The sequence below is a fragment of the Harpia harpyja genome, chromosome 4 (genome assembly GCF_026419915.1).
Source record: "Harpia harpyja isolate bHarHar1 chromosome 4, bHarHar1 primary haplotype, whole genome shotgun sequence".
NCBI lineage: Eukaryota > Metazoa > Chordata > Aves > Accipitriformes > Accipitridae > Harpia > Harpia harpyja.
In genome coordinates this window covers 61644240-61650239 of record NC_068943.1, presented here as the reverse complement: position 1 = coordinate 61650239, position 6000 = coordinate 61644240, and the positions used below count along the sequence as shown (strand labels likewise).

At 37.3% G+C, this 6000-nt stretch overlaps 1 protein-coding gene across 2 annotated transcripts in view; it reads left to right on the top strand.

Annotated features, from left to right (window-relative positions):
* The first annotated feature begins 4308 nt into the window (after positions 1–4308).
* Positions 4309–6000, top strand: part of SAMD3 (sterile alpha motif domain containing 3) — a 61488-nt gene continuing 59796 nt past the window's right edge. The window contains exons 1-2 of one of the 2 annotated variants that reach the window (XM_052784321.1): positions 4316–4418; positions 5236–5293. The gene's annotated coding sequence lies outside the window, so the exon portion shown is untranslated. Of the gene's footprint in view, positions 4419–5235; positions 5294–6000 lie in introns of both variants that reach the window. The other variant, XM_052784319.1, reaches the window with a different exon arrangement.

Sequence of the window (6000 nt, the reverse complement as noted above, 5' to 3'; positions counted from 1 at the left end):
GCTGGTGTAGGAAATATCCCAATTTTATGAAGCACTTTGACAGTGCATCAGAGTAAAAAATTACTATGTAAATATAGGAACTCATTTATTTAAGGGCAATGAGCCTCCCATGGCATTCTCAGTGCAAATTTTAGATAAGAAATGGCTGTGCGGTGCAGAAAAGGGATTCATGGGAGCACAAGCTCCACAGAAGAGTAGCTCAGCAGTCTGTACAGCATAATGCCACAAACAAAAGTCTGATGTGCCACAACCCTCAGCCTTATTGAGTCTCCAACACCTATGCCATTCCGATTTGCACGTGCTCTTACAACCAATGTTTCTGATAAAAAAATTTAGAAAAAATAACAAAGGTATTCTTTACAGATGTCTTTTTCAGGGCCATGATGTGTTGAAAGGGGATGTTAGAAATACTGGCAAAGTACCTACCTTTAGTCCTGTAATGATGCATGTGAACTCTACAGTTCTGTGAATTCTGGAAATAGGAAAGCCTTTTGGTGACAGACATTCTGGAAGACATTTAAAACACTGGACTCTTTTAAACAGCTCTGATTTGTTGACCTGTGGGGAAATCTAAAGTCTTACCTCCATAACATGAAAATAACTCACCAAGAATCCAGTCTCAGGGCACGTGTGCATAGAAGAGCTGTTGTGAAACAAGGTAGGGCATGAATTTAAACTTCATTTGCTGTTTTGCAGACAGTCTCCACACAGATAAATTTATTTGGATTAGGACCTCTGTAGCATTCACCTTAATCCTCTTCTAAAGGAAGGATATTCTGACTTCACTGTAGTGTGTCAACATGGAGGGCTACTGCAAAACATGTATTGATTGCAGTGTCCCTTTTCAGTGGTGCTGAGTGACAGGACCCTACTGAAACACATGAGCGTCCCTCTGAACATCAGGAAACACTTTTTTACTGTGAGGGTCATGGAGCACTGGCACAGGTTGCCCAGGGAGGTTGTGCAGTCTCCATCCTTGAAGATACTCAGAAGCCATTGTCTTGGGCAACTGGCTCTAGGTGGCCCTGCTTGAGCAGGGGGGGTTGGACCAGAGGACCTCTGGAGGTCACTTCCAACCTCAACCTTTCTGTGATTCTATAGCTATGACTTTTAGTAAATTTTGGTTTACTTGTTGCAGGAGGATTTATCAGTTGGGGGAAGGGTAGAATTAAATTTTGTCCGTGTTACAGAACAAGGCTGATCCTTTTCTTAAGTTGGATATTAGCTAATTCTTTTCATCTCGAGTTAGCAAGCCAGAGATTATCCTTTGCAAAAGCTAGGGAAAAACATTGTAGGTAAATTAAACTTAATCTTGATCTGTTTTCCAACAGGCTGGCCTACACAGATTTTTATATCAAATGAAGTTAATTGCAAGTACTCAGAATGGATGCATGAAGTTTCCTAAGTGAACTTTATCAATATAATGAAGACAATTAACTCTATCCCAGCTGAAACCAGGACAATAATGCATTTATAACAACGCAGCTGCAGCCACCTTAATGATACACCCATTTGCCTTTCCATTGGTTTCTAAACCTAAATATCATATCCCCCTTATCTTCTATTATCTCTGCCCTTATTGTTTTCTCAGGTTCCTTCAAAACCTGTACACCACATTCACTGTGTGGTAGCCAGGCTTATTGCAGAAGTGCGTACATAAGAGAGTTAATAATAATAAATAGTTAAATGATAATAAATACTCTCCAGCACTTTCCACATCACTGATGATTTTGCAGGAACTTCAACAGGAAAATTCTACATTCCATTAAATATACCTTACAAAGGTTTAAGTACAGCTTCCAATCCTAATGGCTTTGCATATAACAATACAGAACCTAACACATGATCGAGTACCTTTACTTATACAAACAACTCCCTTGACTTCAGAAATATTACTTGAATTGGAACACGTTGCCAGGACCACAACCTTATGTTTGAAGTACACATCAAATATTAACATGTGTTTATACTGTTAAATGCCTCATTGATTTCCTACCCTGTCCACTCTTTTCTAAAGAAACACCTGGTAGTTTCCTCATGTGAATGTTTGAATGAATTACTCTGTTTTTCCTAATCTTTGGGACTTCTAAATTACAGATTGATTCAAATCAAGCCTGTAATACTTTACCTATAACTGAGCATGTCATAAAATCAAGTGTCACTTCAAATACTCTTGTCCAGTGGATTGTTTTTCATTGGTCTCTAAATCATGTAAGTAATTTAAACAAGGATTTGTCTTTCATTCACTTTTTGAGTTTAACTAACTGCTTTCTAATGAAACTGAAAGTCTCTTGTATTTAACAGTAAAGCAGAATAACACATTTTCTAGCTCTCAGTACTTAGTAGCAGATTGTTGTTGGTTTTCAGTTTGTTTGTATTTTAAAATTCAGCGATTGCATGTAGAATTATTTGGAAAACTGTCAGCTTCTAGGCCAAGGAGAGAAAGCGAAGAAGGGAATAACTTAATATCATTATTTGTGGCTATTGTGCAGTGGTAATCAATGATGTATATTTCAATTAATAGGAAGATAAATGGATAAAGGAGACAGGAAAGTTAATAGCAGAAAAATAAGTTTATCGTTTCCAAACAGATCTTTACCAAAAGAAAAATACCTTCTTTTCTTCAGATAGATGACATTTTGCAGAGCTACGGATTCAGAGCTTGAAAGCAGGTGTGAATGTGTTTAATGTGTCTTAATCCAAATTGTTTATACATTTTCAGAGCTGTACCATTTGGCAAGCCTTTTGGATGGCATGCCATTATTCTGCTTTCACAACAGCTGATAGAGGAATCATGTTTCCTTGCTTCTCCCTTCTCCAAGGTAAAAGACCTCAGTACGGTTCCTGTCCAGTTTTCAGCGCACTCTGGGTTCTGCCGCCTTGCAGCACACTTGGGTTTGACGCCTGGCATGACGGGGAGTGGGCTGAATGCACCACTAGCCCTGTCCTGGTCCCTGTTGCCCTTGCTGGAAAGGAAACATCAGTTCCATGGCTAAAATACTGACGTCTCAGAATATCGGCTTGTGACGTGCAGAAGGCAAGGTGGTGTCTAAGTCCTGATGAATGAGAGGAGACTTGAAGAAGCTAGAGAAACTTCATGCTAGTGTGGTAGCAGTAGCAAGATTTTCATGCACTTCAGTGAGAGTATCATCAAGGCTTGAAATTTTGACAGCTGATCATCTAGTCCATGCTCAGGAAAAAAGGTTGAAGATAGTATCAGTTTTCCTCAAGAAAACAGATTTGAACAAATGAATAGATGTTTATATATTATACACCAACATGTACAGTTTCTAAAAATAAATACACAGTTAGGTGTTATATTTTATCTTTGTTCTACTGGACTTCAGAAATTATGATTCTAGTTACTAGGCTATGTTATGCGTAATTTGAATTAAAGTTGCTAGAGTTTCTCTGAATACAGTATTTTCCGTTACTCCTATACCCTGTAAAAATACAAAATCTGTTCCATTTCATTATAAACAGCAACATCTACAATGTATTACGTGTAATTTCTGAGCCATAGGTCTTCTCTTTGTCAAAAGTCAAAAGTCTAAAAGCATGCATCAATCCTGATCGAACACAACTGTAATTTCATCAGGGGATGATGCTGAGATCCTAAACAGCAAGTGCACAGCTCAAGCAGTTTGTGAACAGTAGCCAATCCCTGTGATGAAATACCAGGACCAGAATTTAGCTCAGGACTGTGTCGCTATCTGTCATCCACCACACCTGTTCCTTTCCTAGGGGAAAGAGAGTTGTCAAAGGCACAAGAAAAAAACCCCAAACTACACTGCAAATTTGCCTCAGAGAAACTGGTAAAAAAAAAAGCCAGACTTAGCAGGGCAGAGATTAGTCCTAAAGGTTGAATATAAAGTAACCGATCTCACAGTCGTTAATGAGGGGAAAGTAGACAAAGAAAAGGTTGCCTAAGTACTGCATGGCTGGCAGTTAGCATCAGTGCCATTGCAAACATGCATTAGGCGTAACTGGCTGAGAGCAGCATTGCAGAACAGAGATTATTGGATAATTATATTGATTTGTACCAGGAAAGACCTTGCTGACAGAACATTTTAGTAAATCATCATTATCCATTCTGAATTTATGACTGCCAATTGTAAGGTGTGTACAGAGGCAAGAAGGGCCAATCAGCTCATCTGAACCTTTGAAGTTGAGAAGACTGAATTATTTCAGTCCATTTACCAATGTATTTTCATATCCAATTTCCTTGCTGAGAAGGTTTTAACCTAGTTTTCCATCTAAAGAGAAGGAAAAAAAAAGCTGTCATTTACAGTAAAAACATGAAATCAGAGAGGATCTTGCGACAAGAGAGGATCCATTTTCAGTCTTATACCCAACCAGGCGACTTCAGCTGCAAGTTCACAGCATCAGCGTAGCTTGGAAAATGGTCAGCTGCAGAGGTAAGCTTCCTTCTCTGCTCACTTTGTTCTTCCATTTGGCACCATGCTGTTTGCCCTATACCTGGTTCTGGAGAGCACAGGCAGTGATTATATCTCCTGAAGTACAATTTTGACTAAATCTCTCCCTTGGTTAGGGCCAACTCAGATTACTTCAGATTACTTCTAATACCTTTTAACAGCTGAATATTACCTTTTTTTCCTTTTTTTTTTTTTTTTTTACCATTCTGAAGCTGCAATTCAGATTTCATCTGCTACAGACTTGATTAAAAGCTATGGTTGAACCTTTTTTTAGGAATTTTATTTTTTCTGTTCTATTCTGGATCTTTACCACACCATAATACATGTATGTCATTTATCTCAGATACAGAGCATAGCCTTAAATTAATACATGTTCTGAAAGAATGATTTATTACAATTATTTTGTTTTATTTATTTTATTTTATTTTATTTACATTAGCTTTCTAAGAGGCTATTTTTCTACCTGTTTTCATATCCAGCTTGGCCAAAAAGTACCTAAAACATACATGAAATATGAGATTGATTTTTCAGAAAATTACTAACTATGCTGCCACCTAGTGAATCTGTACTGTCTCTGATAATACTTTTGTTTACAAAGAGATTTAAATCCTTTTTTTCTGAGGGCAGAAAAAGCTTTGTTTTACGAACCATTTCAATAAAATAAGAGGCTAGAAATATATAAAATGCATTACAATTTTCTTTAAAATTTGGTTTAAAATAGCCAGATACAACTATTGTAAAATGGTAGTACTTTGACCTTGGGCACTGTTGTTAATCATTTAATACCCTTTTCTTGTAGGATCATCCTACAGAATTCCAAAAAAATCATAATCATAAAGTCTAAGGCCACTGTTCATGTAAGCATCTATTTTCAATCTTCATGTTCTCTCTAATGGTTAAAATGTCACTGTTTTACCAACCATCCTGGGTTTGTTCCTACACAAAATCAATGCTCTTGCCATTTACTTTAATTGAACTGGGTTCTTCTGTAGCTGCAAGACTTAATCCATATGTTTGCCAAACTGTTTTTAATAGAAATCATCTGCCCAACAAGCATATCAGCCCCTGTTTGCAAACACTTTTTTAAGGAAGAAAGACTGCTTGGATATCATCTAAGAAAATCACACATTCAGCGGGCTTGAATTTTTTTTTTTTTTGTCTGATGTGCATCTTAGTGCAGGAAAATGCTGAGTAAAATGATTATTACTGGGAAACAATAGCAGCTGATCCACAGTGAAATCAATTCTTGCTAACAGTAATTAGCATTCCATAAGGAAATCCATGGCATAACCCCTTGTCATCTAACATTTAGAGTCCTTCCCAGATAAGTGAATAATTACATAGCAGCTGTGCAATCTTAATGCCCTATTCAAATCCTGGAAATATGTCCTGAAACTCCTCATCCTATACACTTATTCTCCCTCTACCATATTAAAATAAGGCTAGAAAAATAAAGACAATTGGTTGATCATAGGACTGTATAATATACGTTTGTTTCAGGGCCAATTTTCTTGTTTCCAGCCTGCAGTTAGGGTTGCCTCTTGTTTGCTCTTTGTCTTCATAA